The 26,294-nt window shown below is 39.6% G+C and overlaps 1 protein-coding gene across 2 annotated transcripts in view; it reads right to left on the bottom strand.

Annotated features, from left to right (window-relative positions):
• The window catches only part of LOC105498819 (DIRAS family GTPase 2), a 31,383-nt gene extending 8,372 nt beyond the window's left edge, over positions 1-23,011 (bottom strand). Inside the window, exon 1 of one of the 2 annotated variants that reach the window (XM_011771169.3) lies at positions 22,844-23,011. The gene's annotated coding sequence lies outside the window, so the exon portion shown is untranslated. The remainder of the gene's footprint in view (positions 1-22,843) is intronic. The other variant, XM_011771168.2, reaches the window with a different exon arrangement.
• Positions 23,012-26,294: the final 3,283 nt, after the last annotated feature.

The following is a 26,294-nucleotide window of genomic DNA, read 5'->3' as shown; positions in this document are numbered from 1 at the left end:
GGAAATTACAAACATGGTTGAAAGAAATTGAAGACACAAATAAATGGAAAAACACCCCATGTCATGTATCAGGGGACTTATACTGCTAAGATAGCAATATTTCCAGGAATCACCTACAGATTCAATGCAATTCTTAAAAGCATCCCACTAACTACTCTGCAGAAACTGACAAACTGATCCCAAAATTTATATAAAAATTCAAGAGACCCAGAATAGTCAAAACAATGTTGAAAAAATAAAAATGAAAAACCCGGCAGACCCATACTTGCTGATTTCAAACTCACGTCAAGGATATAATACATCAAGAAATTGTGGTACAGACACAGGATACAAAGATAGATGAACAGAATAGAATTCAGAGTCCAGAAAAAAAACCCTCATATTTACAGTCAATTGTTTTTGGACAAGTGTGCCAAGAAAATTCAGTTCAAAAGGGAGAAGAAATAGTTTTTCAACAAATGATGCTGAAACAGGTAAAAGAATAAGGGGAGCACCTGTCCCTCACACCATACACAAAATTGACTCAAAATAGATCAAATACCTAAATATAAGAGCTAAAACTATAAAACTCTTAGAAGAAAACATAGTTATAAACTTTGATGAACTTGGAGTAAACAGTGTTTTCTTAGATGTGATACCAAAAGTATAAGAAACAAGATTAAAACTAAGTAAATCTGATTTCATCAAAACTGAAGGACACAATCAAGAAAGAAGTAACCCACAGAATAAGTGAGTATTGTTATAAATCATATATCTGATAAGGGACTAGTTTCAGTATATATAAAGAACTTCTACAATTCAACAACAACAAAACAACTCAATTAGAAATGGGCAAAAGACTTACAAGGACATTTCTTGAAAGAAGATATATGAATATATTGACTATATTTAGTAGTCAATAAGAAGATATACAAATAGTCAATAATAAGTCAATAACATGAAAAGATACTCAACATAATAGTCACCAGGAAAATGTAAATCAAAACTGTAACAAGCCTGTAATCCCAGCACTTGGGAGGCTGAGGCAGGTGGATCACAAGGTCAAGAGATCAAGACCATCCTGGCCAAAATGGTGAAACCTCGTCTCTAAAAATACAAAAATTAGCTGGGCATGGTGGCGCATGCTTGTAGTCCCAGCTACTTGGGAGGCTGAGGCAAGAGAATCACTTGAACATGGGAGGGAGAGGTTACAGTGAGCCAAGATCGTGCCACTGCACTCCAGCCTAGTGACAGAGTGAGACGCCGACTCCGTCTCAAAAAACAAAACAAAGGCTGGGGGCAGTGGCCCATGCCTGTAATCCCAGCACGTTCGGAGGTCAAGGCGGGTGGATCACTTAATATCAGGAGTTCAAGACCAGCCTAGCCAACATGGTGAAACCCTCTCTCTACTGAAAATACAAAAAAAAAAAAAATTATCCAGGTGTGGCGGCGGGTGCCTGTAATCCCAGCTACTAGGGAGACTGAGGCAGGAGAATTGCTTGAACCCGGGAGGCGGAGGTTGCAGTGAGCCAATATCACGCCATTGCACTCTAGCCTGGGCGACAAGAGTGAAATTCCGTCTCAAAAACAAACAAAACAAAAAACTATAAAGTACTACTTCATATCCACTTGGATGGTTACAATCAACAACAACAACAACAAAAAAAAAACCCAAAAAATAACAAATAAATGTAGGCAAGGATGTAGGAACATTTGAACCCTTGTGCATTGTGCATTGCTGGCCAAAATGTAAAATTATACTGCTGTTTTGGAAAAAATTCTAGCAGTTCCTCAAAAGGTTAAACAGAATTATAATATGACCCAGCGATTCCCCTCCTTTGTATATACCCATGATAAATAAAAACACAAAAATTTATACAAAGATACTCATAGCAATATTAAGCGTAATAGCAAAAAAGTGGATATAGCACAAACGTTTGCAACTAATGAACGGATAAGTAAAATGTGATCTATCCATTCAATGAAATATTATTCATCAAGAAAAAGGAACTGGTACACACTACAACATGGATGAATCCTGAATATATTATGGTAAGTAAAAGAAGCCAGTAATAAAAGACCACACATAATGTATGGTTCCATTACATTAAACATTCAGAATTGCAAATATACAGAAAGGGTATTTGTGGTTGCCTAGGGATGGGGTGGGGTAGGCACTGCGGGGAAGCAAGAAATAACTGATAATAGGTACAAGGTTTCTTGAGGGGCAGTGAAGTATCCTAGAACAGTGGTAATGGCTGTGCTGTAAAACCCTGTGAATGTACTAGAAACTGCTGAAATATATACTTTAATAGGGGGAACTATATCTCAATAAAGCTTTTACTTAAACACAGACATCAGGAGGGCCAGTAGTCCACTGTATATAATCCATTATCTACTGAAAATGATTCACACATAAAGAACATCAGGTCGCAGACTCCGGTATGATAAATAACCTGTTAAAGGTAACAGACCTCAGCTTTATTCCTACTAGGCAAATAATCGAAATATCCCAAATATTCACGGAAGATGAACAAACCCTGAAATATTCATACCATGAAAAACAGTACCCTAAATGAACATATTAATACCTTAAGAAAAAGCAGTACAGGCTGGGCACGGTGGCTCATGCCTGTAATCCCAACACTTTGGGAGGCTGAGGCAGGTGGATCACTTGAGACCAGGAGTTCAAGACCAGCCTTCTCAACATGGTGAAACCCATCTCTAGTAAAAATACAAAAAATTACCCAGGCCTGGTGGTGTGTGCCTGTAATCCCAGTTATTCGGGTGACTGAGGCACAAGAATTGCTTGAACCCAGGAGCAGAGATCACGCCACTGCACTCCAGCCTCCGCGACAGAGTGAGACTCCACCGTCTCAAAAAAAAAAAAAAAAAAGAAAAAGAAAAGAAGGAAAAATAAGAGAAAACACTACAAAAAATGATACATGCAACAACCTCTTTAAACCTGACGGTGGCCTGCTGGGTGTTGGAAATGTTACATATCTTAATGTAGGTGGTGGTTACACAGATGTTAACACTGTTGTTATATGGCCAATATCTAGATTATCCTATCTTATTCATTTAAAATTATCATGAAAATAAAATTTCAAATTTAAAAAATCTGAAAACTCAAAAATCTAATAGGATACATTTTCAGATCCCAGTTAGAGGAATAGGAGTGTTGAGATATCAAGTACGATAGAAATAGAAAGTAAATCTTTGATTTCACAAAGCAGGGGTTAAATAATTTTAATTGAGAACATAGCTGGAAATCTTAAATACTGATGCATACTTTATTTTTCTTATAACAAAAATCAGGATAGTGGAGGAAGGAATGCCCTTGTATTAATTTTGTAGATATATATGGTCCAAAGTCAGTAAGTCAAGATGTGAAGATCTGTTATTCAAACAATAAGTGCCTGATTTAAAATTATAATCGTGGACATCAGAAGATGCTGACTGAGAAAATTTTAGTTAAGTGACGTTGGGAGGTGTGAAGGGAATAGAAGTTATGTTGCAATAGGACTGGGAATGATGGAAATGGAAGAGATGGCTAGAAAGACAAGAAATGTAGATTTCTCTTGAAATAAATGTGGAGATGAAGGAAAGGAGAAAGAATGACTAGTATAAGGTAATGCAGGGTTAGAGCGGTAGGAAAGATTCTGTATAGATCTGGTGATGGATAACTGATGGAGCAAATCTTCAAGGAAGTAGGAGTCACTGGGGTCTAGGATGCACACGGCAGGTCCGTCTTCAAGGAGGGGAGGAAGGAGAGGAGAAAGGGCAGGTGTTAGTTCAGAAGCTCAAGTTAAAGCCGCCCAGACCAAGTCAAATCACTCAGCTCACAAAGAGAGCAGGAGAAAGCCTGGTTGCATTTTAATAATTTTTTTATAAAAGTAGACTTTAAAACAAAAAAATGGGCACAATGCATGTGTGGTTAAAAAAATAAGGTGATTATAAAATGTTCTTTTATGCATAGCCAGTCCCCTTCATTCAGGAGCGACCCCCACCCCACCCAGTTTCCCTTTTCAGAAATAACAGCTATTTAAAAGAATGAGAACTTAGTCATCATCTTCTGATGTCCACGATTATAATTTTAAATCAGGCACTTATTGTTTGAATAACAGATCTTTGTGTCTTGACTTACTGACCTTGGACCATATCTATCTACAAAATTAACACAATGACATTCCTTCCTCCACTACCCTGATTTTTGTTATAAGAAAAATAAAGTAGACATCAGTATTTAAGATTTCCAGCTATGTTATTTATAGTTTGTTCTAAAATATATAAGTGTTCTGTGCCTTGTCCACAGCCTGTTTCTAAATCCTACCAAAAAGCCGGGTGCAGTGGCTCATGCCTACAATTTCAGCATTTAGGAGGCTGAGACAGGAGGATTGCTTGAGGTCAGGAGTTCGAGATCAGCCTGGGAAACATAGCAAGACACTGTATGTACAAAAAATACAAAAATAAGCTAGGCGTGATAGCACACACCTGTGATAGTTGCTACTCAGGAGGCTGAGGCAGGAAGATCTCTTCAGCCTAGGAGTGTGAGGTTGCAGTGAGCTGTGATCACACCACTACACTCTAGCCTGGGCAGCAGAGCAAGACGGTGTCTCAAATAAATAAACGCATATATACCCTATCAATAAAGAACATTAATAGGATTCTGTAACTATTTTTCACTGCAGGAGTAAGTAATAGGACTGGACCCACTAAGAGAGAAGGATAATCTTCTTTCATCAAACTTTGCTAATTGAAGAATCATTTTCTGCCAGTAACATTTGGATCTTACTTTTTTTTTCTGGAGTTTTTTTTTTCCTCTAATTCTTAGTTGCCAATTTTGGTATTTCAATTTGTCTCCTTTCAACCATTTCATGTGCTGGTACAAACAAGACTAATACATTATTTTAGATGACATTAAAATTTCTGAATTCATGGTCTCTCACTTGATTGACAGAGTCCTGAATGCAGTCCAAGTTCAAATTCTTCCTTCTTCAGACGTTATTTCATTTTTAAGTTTAGCATCCAGGCTTGTTAATGTAAAATCCAAAGCCAGTATGATTATCTTTCCTTTGTAAGAAATTTGTGTTTTTTCCCTACTTTTTGGAAGAGTTAGAGTTTTCTCTTTAACCTTGGAGTTCTGAAGATTCACAGGGATCCATTCAGAATTGCTTTTTGAGGGCTGGAGGGGGATAGAAGGGATAAAAACCCAATTTTTCCCACAGCCTGGGGACATTTTCTTCTATTTTTAAAAATTACAACATTCCAATCCCTATATCTTTTCTCTTTCTGAAGCTTCTATTAGATGAGGGATTGATTGTACCTATTCTCGATTTCTCCAGCATCTTCTATTTTTAATAACCTTTCTTGTACTCTGATTTTCCCTTTTTCACAGAAGTAGTTTCTTATCTTGGGAAATATGCTACCATGCAGAATTACAATGAGAATGCCCATTGTCATTGGTTGTGGCTGTTCTCCTCGCTTATCTGAGCTATCTCTGTCTGTTTGTTCATGTTAATCCTTCTTTTTCATCTGCTCGTTTCCCCACATGTCTGCTGGTCTCTGGTTTTCCATTTGATTTATGAAAGAATCATCACATCGGCTGGGAGAGGTAGCTGGAGTGTGCGTACTCTTGAAGATGTGCAATTCTGTTTATCCACAGCCCATCCCCTGAATGGGAAGGCTGGGATGACTTGATACACACCCCTGTTATTTTCCTTTTCTTGAACTTGGTTGAACTAAACTGCCTCAACACTCCCTTATACTCTGAAAAAGCTTATACATAGACAGATAGAGGAAGGAAAGGATTAAGAAAAGAAAAAAAAATCCATCCCAAAGTGCATAAAATATAAAAATATATGTCAAGAATTCAAAATGAGACCTCCTAGGCAGTGAAAATCATTATTAGGCCTATAGGGCCTAGATTGAGGGAAAATGCATTTTGATTTACTGAGTGACACAAGTTTCCCATTCAAGAATATTTTAGAAGAAACTTGAATACATGTAAATGAGATAGAAGCATGATCTCAGGCAAAAGAAACCCACAGCCTTTATCTGTATTTTACTCTAAATTAATTCTGCTTCAAAACAGTCATGGAGCTGGGCATGTTGAAACACACCTGTAACTCCAGCTACTTGGGAGGCTGAGGCAGGAGGAGCAGGAGGATCGCTTGAACCCAGGTGTTCAAGACCAACTTGGGTGATGCAATGAGACCCTGTCTAAACAAACAGCCAAAACTAGAGGGAAAATCATAGATTGGAAGAATTCAGATCTTTGAGAGTAAATGTTTGAAAAAGGTTGATAATTTAGTGTACTATTCTGCCCTAAATGTTCTATCTACAGCCTAAGCTAAAAGGTTTATGAAGCTAAAAGGTTTATACAGATTGTCTCTGCTCCGTTACTGACTTGGTTTCCACAAAATGTTATTAGCTTTAAACAAACCCTATATTTGACATTTGTACGAGAGCCCCTTAAAACTCTTAATAATACAGCGTGAATAATGGTCATTAAGAAACAAAAATCAACAAAATGTAAATTCTTTAAGTAGAAAAGTGTACTTTCATATATTTTTAGAATCTTGATTTAAATAAATGTTTATATCCCTTCTTAGCTGAATCTAAAAAATGATAGATTTGTTAGTGGGAAATGTTGGATCATAAAAGAGACTTAAACACCCATGGCTCGACTTTATCCAAAAAAGCAGAATGCTTTTCCAGGAATCTTGTGTTGTAGTGTTATAAAGACATCGTCCCTGGCAGTGGGGCAGATATGGAAGCAAGAGACACATCCGGAGGGTCTCAGCTGCTCATTTCAAGATGCATACTATCTGCAAGAATGAAGTCAGTGGATATAAATGGGACACTTCTTGGAACAGTGGGGATAGCAAAAATTATTTTTAAGGTTTCATATCCAAGAGGCCAATAAGCCCACAGCTTAAGTATACAAATAAGATTCACTTATATTTGTCTAGAACAATTTCATTTGGGGAATATATGATGGCAAAAAATTCCAAAGAGCCAAATAAAACATACTTAATGGCACTTTTTTTTTTTTTTGGAAATGGAGTCTCACTCTGTTGCCAGGCTGGAGTGCAATGGCACAATCTAGGCTCTCTGCAACCTCCTCCGCCTCCCAGGTTCAAGCGAATCTCCTGCCTCAGTCTCCCAAGTAGCTGGGACTATAGGCACGCACCACCACCTGCCTCGGCCTCCCAAAGTGTTGGGATTATAGGCATGAGCCACCACACCCAGCCGCTTAATGACACTTTTAAGACTGCCCAAAGCCTAACTACATTTTGGGCATCTTCTGATTTGTTCATTTTCTATGTGAGTAAGGAAAACAAAAAGGAAAATCATGTGAATAACAAACAAGATTGTTGTCTTGGTCAGAGGACTGATGACCAATGACCAATGCAGCAAGCTAACCTCTGCAGGGAAACAGTTACCCAAAGATAAAGTCAACTGGAGCACACAAATCTGCATGAATGGAAAATGAAGTATTTGATGCCAGTTACGAGGGCTTGATGCACTACCGTGTGCAGCTCAGATTATTTAATTCACTGTCAGCCCGTGGGCTACCCGTGTATTCTTGGTTACGTGAATTTCTAGTGTTAGCCATGTAAACATTTACAAACTTGGCAAGGTACAAAAAAATGATTCTTTCAAACAATAATGAATTATTTTGTTGCTCATGCTTTTGGTGTCAATTGAGAATCCATTACCGAATCCAAGGTCATGAAGATTTACTCCTATGTCTCTCCTAACAGTTTTATGGTTTTAGTTCTTATATTTAGGTCACTGATCTATTTGAGTTAATTCTTATATATGGTGTGAGGTAGGTGTCCAGCTTCATTATTTTACATGTAGATATCCACTTATCCCACTACCATTTGTTGAAGAGATAATTCGTCCTCCACTGAATGGTCTCAGCCCCCTTGTCAAAAATCAATCAACTATAAAAGTGACTTTATTTCTGGACTCTCAATTCCATCCCATTGCTCTATATGTCTGTGCATATGCCAGCACCACCCAATTTTGTTTACTGTAACTTTGTAGTAGATTTTGAAATTGGGAAGTATGAGTCTTCAACTTTGTACTTCTTTTTTAAGAAATTTTTATCTATGTAAGGCCCCTTGTAACTCATATAAATAGGTAAATTAGGCTTCATCTAAGTTTTAAAAATTTGTACAACTAAGGTCATTACCAAGAAAATTAAAAGAGATCCTTCTTGGTCGGGTGTGGTGGCTCACGCCTGTAATCCCAGCACTTTGGGAGGCCAAGGCGGGCGGATGACAAGGTCAGGAGATCAAGACCATCCTGGCTACTAACACAGTGAAACCCCGTCTCACTAAAACTACAAGAAATTAGCCAGGCGTGGTGGCACGCGCCTGTAATCCCAGCTACTCAGGAGGCTGAGGCAGGAGAATTGCTTAAACTCGGGAGGCAGAGATCGCAGTGAGCTGAGATTGTGCCACTGCACTCCAGCCTGGACGACAGCTTGAGACTGTCTCAAAAAAAAAAAAAGAAAAAAGAAAAAGAGATCCTACGAAATTGGAGAAAACATATCTGAAAACAATATAGTATACAGAATATATAAAGAAACTCTTACAATTGAACCACAAAAACACAAACAAGTCAACTAAAAAATGAACAAAGAAGCTGGGTGCAGCAGCACATGCCTATAGTCCAAACTACCAGAGAGGCTGAGGCAGGAAGATGGTTTGGCCCAGGAGTTCGTGTCCAGCCTGGGCACCATAGCAAGACCCTGTTTCTTTAAAAAAAAAAAAAAAAAAAAAAAGGACAAGGAACTTGAATAGATATTTCTCTACAGAATACATACAAATGGCCAACAAGCACATAAAAAGATATCAACATCATTAGTCATTAGGGAGATGTAAATTAATGAAGTATCACAATGAAGTACCACTCACACCCACTAGAATGGCTATTTTTAAAAAACAGAAAATAAAAAATGTTAGCAAAGATGGAGAGAAACCAAAACCCTTGTGCATTGCTGATGGTAATCTAAAATGGTCCAAAATCTGTGGAAGATATCAAAGATAGAATTACTGTATGATCCAGCAATTCCACTTTTGGTGGAAAAGAAACGAAAGCGGGGACTCTAATAGATCTTTGCGTGCCCGTGTTCACACAGTGGTACTACTCACAATAGCCCGAAGGTGGAAGCAATCAAAATGTCCACAGAAAAGATGAATGAATAAACAAAATGCAGTGTACACAGACAGGTGATATAGTTTGGATATTTGTCCCTGCCCACATTTTGTGTTGAATTGTAATCCCCAATGCTGGAGGTGGGGCCTCGTGGGAGGTGTCTGGATCATGGGCGCAGATTCCTTATGGCTTGGTGCTGTCTGCAAAAGTGAGTAAGTTCTTGCAAGATCTGGTCCTTTAAAAGTATGTGGCATTCCTCTTCTCCACACCCCCAACTTGCAACTCTCTATTCCTTTTGCTTTTGCCATGTGAAGTGCCTGCTCCCGTTTTGTCTTCTGCCATGATTGTACGCCTCCTGAGGCCTCCCCAGAAGCAGACACTGCTATGGTTTCTGTACAGCCTGCAGAACCATGAGCCAATTAAGCCTCTTTTCTTATAAATTATGAAGTCTCAGGCAATTCTTTACAGCAATGCAAAACTGGACTAGGACAACAGAAATATTATTCAGCCTTAAATGGGAAGGAAACTCTAACACATGCTACAACATGGATGAACCTTGAGGACATTATGCTAAATGAAATAAGCCAGTCAAAAAAGACAAATACTGTACGACTCCACTTATAGCGGGTACATATAGTAGTCAAATTCACAGACAGAAATAAGAATGGGAGTTGCCAGGGGCTAAGGGAATGGAAGAAGGAGAGTTGTTGTTTTATGAGTATGGCGTTTGGATTTTGTGAGATGAAAAGATTCTTAGAGTTGGATGGTGGTGATGATTGCATGACAATGTGAGTTTACTTACTGTCACTGAATTAATTACATGCTTGAAAATGATTTAAATGGAAAATTGTACGTTATATATATATATTTTACCATAAAAATAGATATGACTGTATATATAAACATTTTTAGCAATAACTGAACCATGAATTAAAGATAATGTCTGTAACGAACATAATTGGCAGCATTAGCTAGGCAGACAGCTCCTCCTTATTCATCCACACTATAGTGAAAACAGCAAGAGTCAGGGGTTGTGGGACAAGGGGAATGAGAGCATTAGGACAAATACCTAATGCATGCCAGGCTTTACACCTAGATGGCAGGTTGATAGGTGCAGCAAACCACCATGGCATGTGTATACCTATGTAACAAACTTGCATGTTCTGCATAAAAAAGAAAAGAAAAAAAAAACAGCAACCATCTCATCTAATCTGACAAGATGAACAAAACAAAACTAATATATTGAGAAGACCAATTAAAATGCACATCTTCATGCTGGCCTTAAGTCCCTACTGTATCACTGACTGTGTGAAGCCATCACTATTAGCCATGGCATCTAACACTCAGCCCCTAGACCTGTGCTGCCCACACAATGCCACTGGCCCCTTGAAATGCAGCTAGCTGAACTGAAATGTGCTGCCCTGGATTTTGAAAACTTAGAATAAAAAAAATTTTTTAACTTCATTCATAAATTCTGATATTGATTACAAGTTGAAATGATCATCTTTCATAGATTTGTGAGTATATCGTACTTTCTGTCAGCCACAGCTGTGACTGTCTTGCCATTTCAGATTGGAAAGACTAGGTGGCCATTGTCATTGCTGATCCTGTGAGAATGTAAAACTGGATAATATATGAAATGCAAAATAAAACAAAATTTAAAAAATATATATACACACACACACACACACACACACACACACACATACATACACACACACATATGTATATTTTTTTGAGACAAGGTCTCACTCTGTTGCCTAGGCTGGAGTGCAGTGTCTCAATCATGGCTCACTATAGCCTCAATCTCCCGGGCTCAGGTGATCCTCCCACCTTAGCATCCCCAGTAGCTGCGACTACAGGCTCAGGCCACCACACCTGGCTAATTTTTTGTATTTTTGGTAGAGACAGAGTTTCATCATGTTGCCCAGGCTGGTCTCGAGCTCCTGGGCTCAAGTCATCCACTTCCCTCGGCCTCCCAAAGTGGTGGGATTACAAGTGTGAGCCACCTTGCCCAGCCTAAAAATCTATTACTTCAAATTAATTTCATCTTTTTACTTTTTAAAATGTGGTTACTACAAATACAAAATCATATGTGGTTCACACCGTCTGCACTGCTGGAGAACATAAAAACAAATCTCTATACACAGTTTAATAACACACAATACTTAATCCAACATGTTACAAAATTTAAATAAGCTTGATTTTTAAAAAATGCTTAGAATCCTCTTTTGAGGTTTTCTATTAATAGTGAAAGGCAAAAAGCCACGAGCCACTGGAAAAAAATTTATTTTCCCGCTCTGGCAAAATACACACAATAATCCACCAGAATGTATGGCACAAACTAAAATTCACTTCTTTCTCAAAATCCTACGGGAAGACATATAGAAAAAAAAAAACTGCTGACGGTGTGAAAAACCAATGCAGTTGTTCCTTTGTATCTGAGGGGGATAGTTTCCAGGACACCTGTGAATACCAAACTTTGTGACACCCAAGTCTCGTATGCATAATGGAGTAGTACTTGCCTATATACGTACACCCTCTTGGATACTTTAAATCATTTCTAGGTTACTTATCATATCTAATACAACTTAAATGCTATATAGATAGCTGTTATGCTGCATCATTTAGGAAATAATGACATGAGAAAGAAAGTCTACATGTTCAATACGGGCACAACCATCTTCTTTTTCCCCAATTTTTTTTTCAGTTGGTTGAACCTGCAGATGTGGATGCCACAGATACAGAGGGGCGCCACCCTATTAGAAGGTACAGAGAGAGAGAGCTTTGCAAAACAGTTGGGTAAAAGTACAAATGTTCTCAATACACCTCAGCTCATTTATTATTTGCTAGAATGATTCTCTTTCAACAATAAGATACTTTGGCACATATATTCTTCTTTCAGTGTTTATTTATGCATTTATTTCTGTTCTTTTTTTCTCTCTCTCTCCTAATCCCTACTTGAATATCAATATCTTTGTCTCAGTCAATAGCAACAGGAAGGCAGGGACTTTTGGTTCATTCTCCAGCACATCCATGCTTCTAGCCCAATGTCAGGTACATCAGAAACACTCAGTACATATTGATTATTTGCTGTGGAAATACATTTTGTGTGTGTGTGTGTGGTCCAACAAAGGAAAGCTGTAGCAGCAAAGAGAATTGAACTATAAAAAAGTAAATAAAGTTTTTTGAAAATCTCTACTTAAAACCACTCAAAGGTTGGCAATGCCAATTGAAATAAAAACTTACACAAAGATATGTGATAACATGATAGAAACAGAACGAGAGGTGAGTTTAACACATCATTCATCACTACACTATTGCAGAAAAGATCTTGAAGCCAAAAGTAGGCGGGAGCTACTAGATAGCAAGCACTTGGATATGTTATTTTTCATTTATAAAAATCAGACTTTTAAAATACAATAGAATCTTTCTAATACTTTACATGGAGATGTGCAGCAACCATGAAAATATTTTCTATCACACAATGGCTTGCTAGTTACTCTGTAGCTAATAATAATAATAATAATAATGAGTTGCAGAACTAATATCAAGGTGTGTATTTTTCTTTTATACAAAAAGCACTGTTCTAAATTTATTGATGTTTTCTACTTGATAGGTCTTCAGTAGCAAGCCATAGAGCAGGTATTTTCCAAAAATATGCATACTTTCTTCATCCCTGTAATTTAAAGGTGAGAGACACAGTACCTGCTTTGGAAACCTAATCATCCTATAGAGACAGCATTTTGAAAAGAGACATATAAAAATGATTCCACCCTTACATGATATTGCTCAAAGCAATGTAAATGTGTCCTTAAAATTAACTCTCCAATCGGCACAATTAAGAACCTGAAAATCAAATTTAAAAATTAATTTTAAAGGTTGTCCATATGCAGGATTTCCTTGAGTGTGGAACCATTTGACAAAAATACATGAATACAAAATATTTTTATTAGATATAAAAATATGTAGTGAGCATCAAAGATGATGAGAGACCAGGGAAGGGTTCCCTAAAAAGTTGATATGTTAGCAAAAGTTGGAGAGAGGTAACGGCATGAACTCTGTAGAAACCTGTGTGTGGATGGAGGGTTTCTTCTGGCAGAGAGAACAGTAGGTGCAAACACAGATGTTTGTCCAACGTGCTTAAGACATGTGGATAAATTCTTGAACGGAGAGAGAAAAGCACATGAGGTCAGCAAAGTAAAGAGGCCAGGACAGGCAGGTCATGTAGAGATTTGTAAGCACAGGGAAAAGGTCAGCTTTTATTCTAAGACAAACAGGAGACAGCTGGAGGGTTTTGAGCAGAGAAGTGATAGGGTGGGACCTCCATTGTAAAAGTACCCCTTTGAGGGCCTGCGGGCCAAGGGTCTGGAGTGGAGGCAGGATTCCAGTCAGAAGTCTCCAGCAACAATCCTGATACACGCCGACGGTGGCTTGTACCAGGGTAGAGGCAGCAGGAGAGGTAGGCAGCACCATCACTGCAACTAGCTCGCCTGTGAGACAGCCCACACCCTATCTTTGCTACTCTTCCTTTGCCGCTACTCTACTCATTCAGTCAGTGGGGGCATCTGATATGCATACCATTCGTATACCAGCACCCCCAACTGCACACCCACTGCCAGGACCTCTCCCTAAAACTGCTGGCTCATATACCGCTCTCCTGCCTCAACATCTCCACCTGGGTGCCATGCACACACCCCAGAAAGAACATGTACAAGTCTAAACACCATGTAACACCCCAAAACTGCTCCCCTATCGTTTTCTTTGTCTCAGTCAGTAGCAACATTAACCCTCCAGTCACCCACTGGGTGCAAAGCAATGCAAGTCACTGGTGAACCCAGCAAGAGGTGCTTCAATGGCACCGCAGGGTAGAATAAGATTGCAGTGGATTGAGAAGTGAACATAAAATGTAGAAATTGAGATAAGCAGCTCAGAAACACTTGCTGAGACTTTGGTTGTGAATCAGAGGAAAGACTGTGAATTGGTTTGGCTACATGGTACACAGTTTTGATTTGTTACATTTTTAAAAATTAATTTTCAAGTACAGATATATAGACATGTATACATTTTAAAGAGAAGGTAATAGCTGAATTCACCAGCAAGATTAAATTTAAGTTCCTGCTGAGGGTCAAAAGGAAGTGCTATGGTCAGAGTGGGGAGGCTCCCTCTGGTCCCCTAGAAATGCAAGATTTTCCAGTCCTGAAAAGGTCCTCCTGTGCCTGTGGAGCATAAGAAGAGTGATGGAGAAAGAGTGAAGTGACCTTGGATGATATCTGAACATGAGGTCAGGAGGAAGACAATGGACCAGGAGCCAACACCTTTGGTGAATGAAGAACAATTTCCAGGAGGTCAGAAGAGAGCAAGGGCATATAGTAAGGATCTAGGAGCCATTATCAATGAAAATTTATTTGTGTCTGCTCCACGGTGACCAGGCAGGTTAGCGATACTGCTAAAAGGGGGAATAGCTACCAATGTGTCTAGAATCCAATGATCAATAACCTCATACAGTCCCTATACCTGAGGAGCCCTTGACAGGCTTCCAGTCAAGGCCAGGATGCCCAGGATCTTTACACAGATGAACAGCTCAAGGCTAGAAAAACAAGAATATCAACCAAGGCATGTTCTTTCATATTCAAAACCATACGAATTTAGTTAGAGTCAGGAACTCCTATGGGGAGATGAGTCCAGTCAACAGAGGAAAGGAACATTGGCAAAAGGAGGAAAGTGGATTTAACCAGATGAAAAATAGAGTCCCAGTTGGTCCAATGAAAACAGAAAGATATATAGGAAAAAAGCAAACGTTTTAACATTCATTTGAGAGTGTGAGCTCTGGTAAATGAGAAAGGGCTGAAGCTGAAGCCAGAATTCCATCCAGAAATAAAGTACAAACTCTAAGACAATGGGCTTCATGCCAAGTTGTAAAAGAGAGGAATAAACCTGAGACACTGAGAAAGAGGAACCACTCAAATATTCATCAGATAGCAGCCACCCAAACAGCCTGAGTCCTTATTACCTAGCTAGAATCCAGAGGTTCTAGGCAAGCTTCATCTTCAAAACATCTTTTGACTTACTTAGCTCTTAGTAGCCCCATTTTACAGATGAGAGAACTGAGGCTCTGGATGGTTAAAGTCACAGCTAGTGACAGAATCCACATTTGAACTCAAGTTTAAGTAAGTCCAAACACACATGGAAGAAGAGCAGTCAATCACAAGAGCCTAGAGGGCCAGAAACATGGTCTAGAAACAAGGAAGCTATGGACGTACATTTCACGCCATGCAGGTATCTGGGGACAGAATCTTCACTAACGTTTTAGTGCACCTAGACATAGTAATCATAGCTAATCTGGGAAGGCACTCAAACTAATCCAAATTAGTAACAACCAAACGAAGAGCGCTGGATTCTACAGAAGGAAGCCTTTCAGACTAACCTATAATATTGCCAAGCAACTTTGAAACTTATATAATATTCATTTTAAAAATGCAACGATGATGTTAGGCAGCTTATAATGGATAACTGTGTATGTTCTCTGACACATCAAAAATGTTATACATGCTTCATATAAGGTCCACACCAAAAGCTGAACTCTGAACAACTACATGAAGAGGTCAAGAAAACACATGTTTAGAGGAAAACATGGGTTATACTTACATCATGGGATATTCAATTCATGATTTGAATGTAGCCTTAACACTAGGGGCAAAAGTGTCCTCATAAGCCTGACCAGAGAAGGCCCAGGCCATGGGAGACTAGAGTCAGAACAGGGAGTCTCATGTGTTGATCTTTGCCAGTCTTAAGAGAAGGTAATGGAAGATAAGATGATAATTAGTATTTACATATCTTTCAATGCTGGGGTAAAAGATTCACAGTTTCTAGTTAGTATAAGTTTCCTATTGAGTACAAGTCCTACAACCAAGAGGTCTGGGTTCCATCTGCAGTTTTAGGGTTGCAGGGCAAGACTCTTCTGCCCCAAACATAGCTTCTGTTTCCATAATGGAAGTGGAACAACATCAGTGGAATCTGGAATTGTCCTAAAGGATAGAGAATACAACTGAACATTCTTTTTTTTTTTTGAGACAGAGTCTCGCTCTGTCGCTCAGGCTGGAGTGCAGTGGCACAATCTAGGCTCATTGCAAGCTCTGCCTCCAGGGTTCACGCCATTCTCCTGCCTCAACCTTCCGAGTAGCTGAGACTACAGGCGCCCACCACCATGCCCGGCTAATTTTTTGTATGTTTTAGTAGAGACGGGGTTTCACCGTGTTAGCAAGGATGGTCTCAATCTCCTGACCTTGTGATCTGCCCACTTCAGCCTCCCAAAGTGCTGGGATTACAGGCGTGAGCCACTGCGCCCGGCCCTGAATATTCTTACAGAACACCTCTATAAGAATAAACATGTCACCAAAAAGTTACCAGTGCAAAAATCAACAATATTTTGTTTGAAATGCAACAAAACAGACAAAGTTGAATATTTCTACAATGTTTTGACTTAACTGGCTCATTGTTTCACATTAACTGCCAATGGCAACTTACTCAACATGATTTTTTTCTCAATCGCCAGAAATGGTCTCTTGTCAAAAGCATACATTGAATGTGAAGAGGGGTTGGTAGTGGAACATTTAGCATGTGACTAAACGGTTTGAGTGGTCGTTGGTAACGGAGCAGCAGTGTGATCTGGTGTTAACAAAATGGTACATAGTCAAAGAGAGACAGACATCAACTGATAGCTATTTAGTCAGAGAGATAGACAAACACATGGAAGTATGGTATCCACAGTGTGTCATGTACAGTTGTTCCTCAACTTACCATGTGGCTACGTCCTGATAAACCCCTCATAAATTGACAATATCATGTCAAAAATGCATTTAGTACAACTAACCTACTGTACACCATAGCTTAGCCTTGCCTACCTTAAATGTGCACAGAACACCTTCATTAGCCTACAGCTGGGCAAAATCTTCTGGCAACACAGTCAATTATAGAGTATCAGTTGTTTCCCTTGGTGATCATGGGGATAACTAAGAGCTATGGCTCACTGCCACTGCCCAGCATCGTGAGAGAGTATCATACAATATATCACTGCATATCACCAGCCCAGGAAAATATCAAAAATTGAAGTACAGTTTCTACTGAATGTATATAGTATTTCCACCATTGTAAAGTCAAAACATCATACATTGGAGCATTGCAAGTTGGGAGCCATCTACAGATTTGTTCATATTAGTATATATAGAGTCAGATGTATGTAAGACTCTGCTGAGGAATAAGCTATCATTTATTAACCACTTTCTATTTTCAGTCTTTTGCTCAATGAATAGCCTTATACATAAATATTTCATGTTTCTGAGCCTATCTGTAGAGAAAACTCTTATAAATGGAACTGCACAATTGAAGGGAAGGCACCTTCAAATTTGGTAGAGATTGCCTGTTGCTGTTGAAAATTACTACCCAGTTCTCCATCTCCTGTCCCATGGTGCTGTATGAGTGCTATTTCCCCAGACCTTGCACAATATGGTGTATTATCAAACTCTTTGATCCCTTCCATTGAAACAAGATGTCTGTTTCTCATTACTGAATTAATTGCATTTACTTAATTTGGCTGACATTGAGCATCTTTTCTGTTCCAAGTAATTGGTATTTGTATCTTTGAAACCGGCGCGTTCTTGTTCTTTGCTCAGTTTTCAGTCGTTTGCCAGGATGGTGTTATCTTAGATTAAGGCCATGGCTCTCCAGCTGTGCTGGAAAGAGCAGCACTATCCCCTTCACCAGGACCTTCTTAGAAACGCCTGGTCCCCTTTGAGTCAGATCAGCTGAATCAGAGACACATGGGTTTGAAGTCAGCAATCTCAGGCTTAGCAAGGCCATCAGGTGATTCTGATGTTTACAAAATTTGAGAAGCACTGTATTTTAAAAAATTAGGCCTCATCTAAAATATGTTGCAAATATCTTTCCTTTGATGTTGTTTATTTTTAACTGTCTTCTGGACAGAAATTTAAAATTTCTGTGTATTCCAATTTAACAAACTTGTCCTTTTTAGTATTTCAGTTTGAGTTTATCCTTAAAAAGTCCCTCCCCTACTAAGAATTCTCCCATATTCACCTTTTCGTTTTTTATGTTTAAATATTTATTACAACAACTTGATTTGTTTCTGCATCTTGAAACTCTTGTGTATGTGGAGGAATTTAAACTAGCATTTAAAGAATGGAAGAACAAAAAAGAGGTGCACAAAGCATTATATGTAAATCTGGCAAAATTTTTTAAAAAATAGATAAGCACATGATTTTCATGATATTCAGAGAAATTCAGGTTCTTTTCAAAATCTGGGTTACCCAGCCATTTCTATTATCCAGTAGTTCTATCTTTTCTTGGCTTACAAACATTTACACAGACCTTACTAAAAACCTAATGTCAGTTTTACATTTTGTGGTCTGCTCCCATTCATTCTGTAAGTAAGAACCCAGTGAAAGCCAAAGAAGTCCCAAGAGAGAAGCACAAAGGTAAAGAGAAGGAAGCAAAAGGCTTAGTCAATCCTTTTTTAAGTGTCAGATGACTGTTTTATAGGCAAGGAGGCAGTGAAATGCTCCATTGATCGTGTGTGTGTGTGTGTATGTGTGTAATTGGGGTGGTAGGTAGCTGGGTAATAAGGCTGGGGAGATGAGTCTAAGTTTGCACAAAAATGGCATTAAGCTGGATTTTTTTAAAGCAAATAGAGAGCTGAGTGGACTCCACCTGGATTTGCCCTCAATGCAGAAACCTGGATTCTGATCACTTTTCCTTTTTGTCCAGCATCTTCTAGAGAGAAACTCCCAAACTCAAAAGGCACAAAGTGCTCCAATAAAACAATCAGAAAGTAAGGCTGACAGAGGAAGGAAAGCTTCCTCCTCCAAAGGCTCCTTTGTCTGAGCTCCGATGAGTATCTAAAGATGGTAAAGGAGGGAAGGGCGTCTGTGTGTTTATTATGCGAAGGCCTAATGGAAAGTTCTTGCGTTCTTATTTTCTCAGAAAAATAATCACTTTGCAGACGTTAATTAGCTTTAGAAAAATATTGCCCCAAATCCTTTCATACAAAACACTGCCCTCTTTAAATCTCCTGTCATAATTTCTGAGACAGAGAACCATGTGATGGAAATGGTACCCACCCCACGAGCACTCACTGATCATGGAGGTATTCAGGGACTAGATAAAGAAATTGACATGTTTTCATTAAGGTCATTAATTTCTGTGTTTCAAGAATCTGGTATTCATGGGTCAATTACAAAGCATTAGATTTCACCCTAAACTTCATATAATGGTGTCAGATAGACACAAACACATACCAGTAAAGAATAATAATACTAAAAGATCTGCGAAATATATTTTATTGCATAGTAAAGAATAGCCCACTAGTTGTTCATTAGTTTTATAATGGGTTTGCTACTGCTTGTTCAGTAAAAGAAATTATATGAAAATTGAATGATCCATAATGGGACTTGCGGACTAAGTTGCTGACCTCTGTAATCAAGAATAATGCTGAAGCAACCCCAGGGGGGCAGTACTTCTTAGGATAGAAGTTCGTAGTGGTGCAAAATGATGACACCCATTAAGGCATACCTGTTTCCTTTGTTTCTGCCACAATAAACCTCTAGGCTGTTTGCAGGTTGGATCCCCCATATCTACTCACTGGTTATTTTTCATAGAATCACAGGAATTATTTGATCTAATCCTTTTGTCTTTCTGATAAAGAACTAATAGGTTCAAGACAGCATCACAGTTAATGGCAGGAAGGAGAAGGACACATATCTCACAGCAATCTGAGATCACTTGTATGTTTATTTTTGATAGTGCTTAGTTGGTGATGGTGCCGAACATCTTAGCTTTTAAATTACCATCAATTGAGTAATGATCTACAGCTGTGCCGGACAATACAGTAGCCATCAGCTGCATGGGCTACTGAGCACTGGAAGCACGGCTAATCCAAATTGAGATGTCTTGTAAGTACTCAGCAGGTATTTAAAAAGGTAAAATATCTTATTAGTATTTTGTATGGATTATACCCAAATGATCATTTTTATATGCTGGCTTAAATATATTATTAAAATTAATTTCAGCTGTTTCTCTTTACTTTTCCATTATGACCATTAGGACATTTTAAATTGTGCACGTGACTCACACATTTCAATTCTATTGTACAGTACTGATTTCTAAGAAAACACTTCACTGCATTTAGAAGACAGCTATAAGGAATCTCTTTCCTAAATTTGCCAGTGGTTGAGAGCAAAGAAGGAGAGCATGAGGGGGCATTTGTTTTTAGTACTTCAAAGAGTCCCTCCCCATCAGTGAGGAGAGACTTGTGAGCCATGCAATATAATGAAAACTAAAGATTTATTTGACACCAGCTAAATAATTTTAAGTTCATGTTTAATATGTATGCATGAAGTAGTAAATTTAACTCTTAAAAAGCCATCAGCAATTTTGACAACATAACAACCATCGTATTCCCTTTCGGTTGAGCAGCTGTTTTCCTGGAAAAATCAAAACCAAAATCAATTAGTGTCCTACAAATCAGTTCTGCTCTTAAAGAGACATCTGTCCACTGTTAATACTCATACCAGGTAGATAGAATGATGAAAAAATAGAGCCAATCCACCCTATGAGTGAGAATTGGAGATGGTTGTTATCTGAATTGAAAGTTACAGATCAACACCAAGCACTTTTCTTACTTAAAACAGCTGGCAGGCAACCACTCCATCTCAGACAACAGAATGGTCCTCTCACAAAGAAATTCTCTGGTAGAAAAATGTAAGGCATTTGTCATAGCGAAATGATGATTTTGCTTAAATCAATAGGTTAATTTTGAACATATCAACTCTGGTCTCCAAATTAGAAGAAGAATGAACGATACTTTTTATTATCACAGATACACTCTCTTTTTGACAAAAGCACCCTAGTTGTTTCTTAAAAGGTTTTAATTTTTCAGTAAGATATGCAGTATTTACCACTGAAATAATACATTTCCAATACAGTAAAAGTCATGTGTGGTGTATAGGATACGAACAACATACAATAAATAATCTCTTAAAAAAAAAAGTCTCCTCCACTCTTCTCGTGAGGAAACTGCTTTGCTGAGAACGGTGGGTTGTTAGACACAAGCTGAAAAGTGACTTCCACAACTTGGCATTCAATCTGTATGTTTTCTGAGTCGCCTCTTAGGAACAACTCTATTGAAGCTGTAACAAAGAAAGATTCTGGAGGTTTCTACAATAACCATGAATACATACTTCCCATTTGCAGGGATCACTGAAGTGTGAGCAGCAGTTCTGTGCCTTGGAATAGACAGCAATTCCCCCTTCTTTCCCCTTCCTTTCCCTGTGCTTGCCTGGGACTATTACCAAATTAAATGCCATCTGTTAAATGGGATGAAAATGTTTCCTTGCCACTGTATCTTTTATTTCTATAAAATGAACTATGTGTCTTCCTGTCCCCGGCCCACAAAGCCTCCTGCATTTCCAGAGATAGATAAAGTTGTGGACAATTTGCAATTTCAGGCAATAACCAAGAAGAAAAAAAAGTATGATTTCCCCTACAAATTTGTTAAATTTATTCTAATTTTATCCTCCCCTTTTCTCTCCCTCCCACTCCACCTCCTCAAATCCAAATGCCACTGGAAATGGAGCGCATTGTGACTGATTTGGAATGTAAAATGCTCCAGACTTTTAGCGTTACCTAGAAAATCTTCCTTAAAAATAATATTTTTGAAAATTTTTAGTTTGAAGCAGGAAAGTTCTGACATGCTAGACTAGCTTCTCACATCCTAAGGGATCTATTTAAAAGATAACAAGGGCAAATATGTAAAATAAGTTCCCAGGGAAGGCAAGCTGTGTCTCTGCACAGTAGGAAGAAACTGAATTCCACCACAATGTTGTATTCCAACATTCAATAGATGTAACACATGATTCACAGAGCTTTTAGTTTAAAAGTCTCCCAAACCCACATAGAAGGTGAATTGGAGTTTGGAAGAGGAAAAACAGCATTTTTCAAGAGAGGACGAAAGAGGCAGGTTCCCACACCGCCGGAAGCCAGCACTGCTTTGCAGGCGAGCGTGGGAGCTGTCAGCAGTCATTGTCATCTGATGGGAAACCAGTCTTACAACTGAGGACTGGATGCAGCCCCTTGCCCATCTTCTGCTCTTACAACAAGGAAGCGGAAAGAAACCCACGTAGATATCATGAAACACGTTCTTTAAGAAGACAGACAAAAGATTTAGACAGGTCTCAGCCAAGCGCATGAAGTGAAGCAGTCGAGGATGAAAGCACGCCGAACCAAACGGCCGTCTCTAGCGTGCTTGGCATTTTTCTCACTTTAGATCACATCTTCTTACTCTTTTCCTAAATCCATTAAACTTCCACATTAACAGAAACACCTGCACCGTAGAATTTTCTAAAACGGTAAATCCTGTTTTGGAAGGAATCCCTAATAATATGTAAGATACAGATTTTTTAAAAAGAACATGTTTTAGACAAGGGTCGCATGATGCTCACCCTCCCTAACAAGGATACAAAAATGCAGGTTTCTTCCCCCTTTACCAACTCCAGTACACGCTGACTAGCCCTCCCAGAGAGCGGTAATCCCTTTCCAGGGGCTGCAAACAATCATGCCAAAGCCACCCGTGCCCAATGCGGACACAGCGAAGCCACGGCAGAAGGGGGAAATCGGTTACCTGGGGAAGAACACAACTCCGCTCAGAGCTTCTTCAGAGCTCCGCTCGCGCAGGACAGGGCAGCGCAGGGTGTGTGGATGCGGCTCCTCCCGGAGGCAGGCGCAGCGCGCTCCCTCCCGCCGCCGTGACGATGCTGTCAGCTGCTCGCCCGCCGTGCGCCCTGCACCGCCCGCCGGCCGTGCGCCCTGCGCCCTGCGCTCTGCGCTCTCGCGCTCCACCCGCCCGCAGCCCCTGCACCTGCGCTGGCCTGAGCCGCGCCGGCCTGGCACTGTCACCGCCGCTGCACGCTCCTCCTACTCTCTTCAATCTCTGCCTTCTCAGATGTGCCAACTGCTGCAGAGGCTGCTGTTCCTGCTTAAATGGCGCCTGCTCGCCTCCAAAGAGCTTTTAGGTGCCACCTACTGCATGCTCCTGGAATAGATGGCGAGGACTGGAATTTTCTGATAATTTAATGAATTAAAATAATTCCGTTGAAAGGGAACCAGATTCTTTTGTTCGCATTTCCAACTATAATTACTACTAACCATATAGACTTTTTTTTCCATTTCCAGATTTTAACTTTTAAAAACCAACTCATTTAAGGGCAGACGAAATGCCCTGACCCATACCATAGCCAACCACACAGCGTAGATTAATATATGCTAATTTAATAGAATCCTATGACAACACCGCTATTGGCAAGCTTGGATTAGAATTGCCTTTTCACTGAGTGGTTTCACATTAGCATTTCAAGGAAATAACCACGTTTATTTCCTGACATTGATAAACAATTTTGTCAAAGACGCATTGATTAAAAACAGGTGAATCAGCAAGAAAAAAGATTAATGGCTAACAATTCTGTGCAGGCATTTTTAAAAGTGCTTTAGTGTAACATTGATCCATGTTAAATTTAAACTACAGACTGAAGGAAGATTCCTTCTCTTGGTTATATTACTCATTCTTTTGTAACACCAAATATGCTAAAAGACTTAAGCAAAATTAATATTCTGTAGTTCTTTACATTTGATTGGTGTTGTAGAATCCTATTTATCGGTTTTAATCCCGTCTTCACTTTCTAAATAATTAAAACATGTTAACCTTTGAAGTTCATTTCCAAAGTAAAATTCTGCCCTGCTATTCACAGGAAATATGTGTTTTAAAAATCATACTTCAAAACTATACATTTTACAACTTGTAGTCGAGAAAACTTATTTTATTCCCCAGTTCGTCCTAATTATGGCCTTGATCCTATGGCCATTGGAATACAAAAATAAAAATATACTGTTTTTACTAAAGCCATTTAAGGCTACTGTCAATAAACCTGCCCCTACACTAATGATGTCTGAAAGCAGAGTGATCACCCTGTCCTCCACGGTCTCCTCTTCATTACAAACGAATGTATCCCACTCAGAAACCCATCCCAGAGGAGGCTCCAAATACGATGACAGTGGATTCTGGGCACCGTCTGATGCAGTTTCTGGGTCCTGAGACAACCATCCAGCTTTACAAGTCAGGATGTTGTTTTCCATGACAACCAAAATGTAGGTTATCAGGTTAAATGACAAAATGGAATTTAAGAACTCAACAAAGGAGGGTAAAAAGATTAAAGAAGTCAAAATGCTGAAGGCAAAAATCCAGTGCTAGCGTGGAATCAGGGAGAGCAAATCAGGAGCTAATAAAGAGAGCCAGTTCTAGGCTGAATATCCCACAATGCAGAAGAATCCTGCCTTTTGCCACATGCCATCATTATTTGTTCTGAGAATGTGAAGCAGAGGCCCAGAGGCCTCATTTAAACAAGGAGCAACTCACTTAAAACAATGTCTCCAGCCTCTTTGGCACTCCCTACGATCCCTAACCTTTCATCAGCCAGAAGGAGCAGATTGCTTCCAAATTCCTCCTTTTACTTCCCCTTAACTTATATCCTTTTAAGAGCCTGTCCCATTTGCTTCTAGGCTAGGGGATCCTGACATCTGCCTGCACATTAGAATCAGCAGGGGAGCTATAAATACATTTTAAAACCAGGTCCAATTTCCAGCCCAACTCGTGCCACAACTGGCACAGGACCTCTGTGGATGAGACCCAAACATCCATATATTTCAATGTGTTTATGTGAAGTTGCTGTTCGTGTCCTCAAAAAATTCATATGATGACATTCTAGTTACCAATGTGAGGAGGTGGGACCTCTACGCAGAGCTCTCATGAATGGGATTAGTGTCCTTATAAAAGAGGGCCCAGAGAGCTAAGGCATCGTCTATGAACCAGGAAGCAGACCCTCATCAGACACCAAATCTGCCTTGATCTTGGGCTTTCCAGTCTCCAGAACTGTAAGCTATAAATTTTGGTTGTTTATAGGCTACCCAGTCTATGTTTTTTTTTTTTAATAACAGCCAAGAGTAAAACAGAAGTCAAAGTCAAGAACCATTAATCTAGTATAAACCTTTGTTACTCAACGTGAATTCACGGATCTGCAGCATCCACATTACCTGGCAACTTATTAAGAATACAGACTTTTAATCCACACTCCAGAACTTCAGTCTCAGAATCTGACTTTAATAAAATATCCAGGAGATTCCCAAGTTTGGTAGAAGTGGAGAAGCTCCAAGCCAGAGTATCTCAAATACCGCAATATATCAGAATCACCTTGGAGGAGGGGGCTTGTTAAAACACTTCCAGCTGGGCCACACCCTGGTTTTCTGATTCTGTAGGTCCGGAGTGGGGTCCCTGGTAATGCTGATGCTGCTTAGAGCAGGAATCCAGATGAGCTATGCCACTCAGGTCATGCAGAGACCAGTAGCAAATGGTGGTGGGCTGTTCAATGCTCAGGTGGAAGAAACATAACAGTCCTCCATTTTCAACAGTAACTCTATCCAGTGTCACTCCTTTTGGGGAAGCCCCATCCTTCTCCACAGTCTCACAGGTGCACTTTCCCCAGGGTCTTTGGGTGGCTGTAAAAAGAGCCTCTTCAGCCAAGTTCCTGCTTTGTTCTCACAGCTTAGGACTCTGCAAGCTCACACTTGGCCCTTGTGCAAATGAGAAGATGGCCCCTCTCTGTGTGGACACAACCCTTCCCTCTGCCCAGACAGTGCGTGGCTTGAGGGGCAGAAGACCCTTTGTACAAAGAACTTTCTGGACAGGTGCAGGCACTCTGGGTACCCATCTGGGTGAAGGATGCACCTGCTGAGCCCCAGGCCACTCTCACCCTCTGCTGGTCACCTTGTACATTATACAAACTGCACATCCCTCAAGGTACACATCAGCTCTGCTCCCCTACCAGGCCAGCATGGTCTGTGTGATGGCTCGTAGCTCCATTTATGACCTTGGTCCACAGAGTGCCAGACACTGCCGACAAAGAGGAAGGGCCAAATTTTGACACTGGGGACACAAACTAAGGGAGAAGGCAGTAAATGCACTGATCAGGTGCTAAGCAAGCAAGCATGCAGTGAATGAAAACACATGCCTTTGGACTATGTTC

This window comes from Macaca nemestrina, chromosome 14 (genome assembly GCF_043159975.1).
Source record: "Macaca nemestrina isolate mMacNem1 chromosome 14, mMacNem.hap1, whole genome shotgun sequence".
Classification (NCBI taxonomy): domain Eukaryota; kingdom Metazoa; phylum Chordata; class Mammalia; order Primates; family Cercopithecidae; genus Macaca; species Macaca nemestrina.
This window is presented reverse-complemented; position numbering and strand designations above follow the sequence as displayed.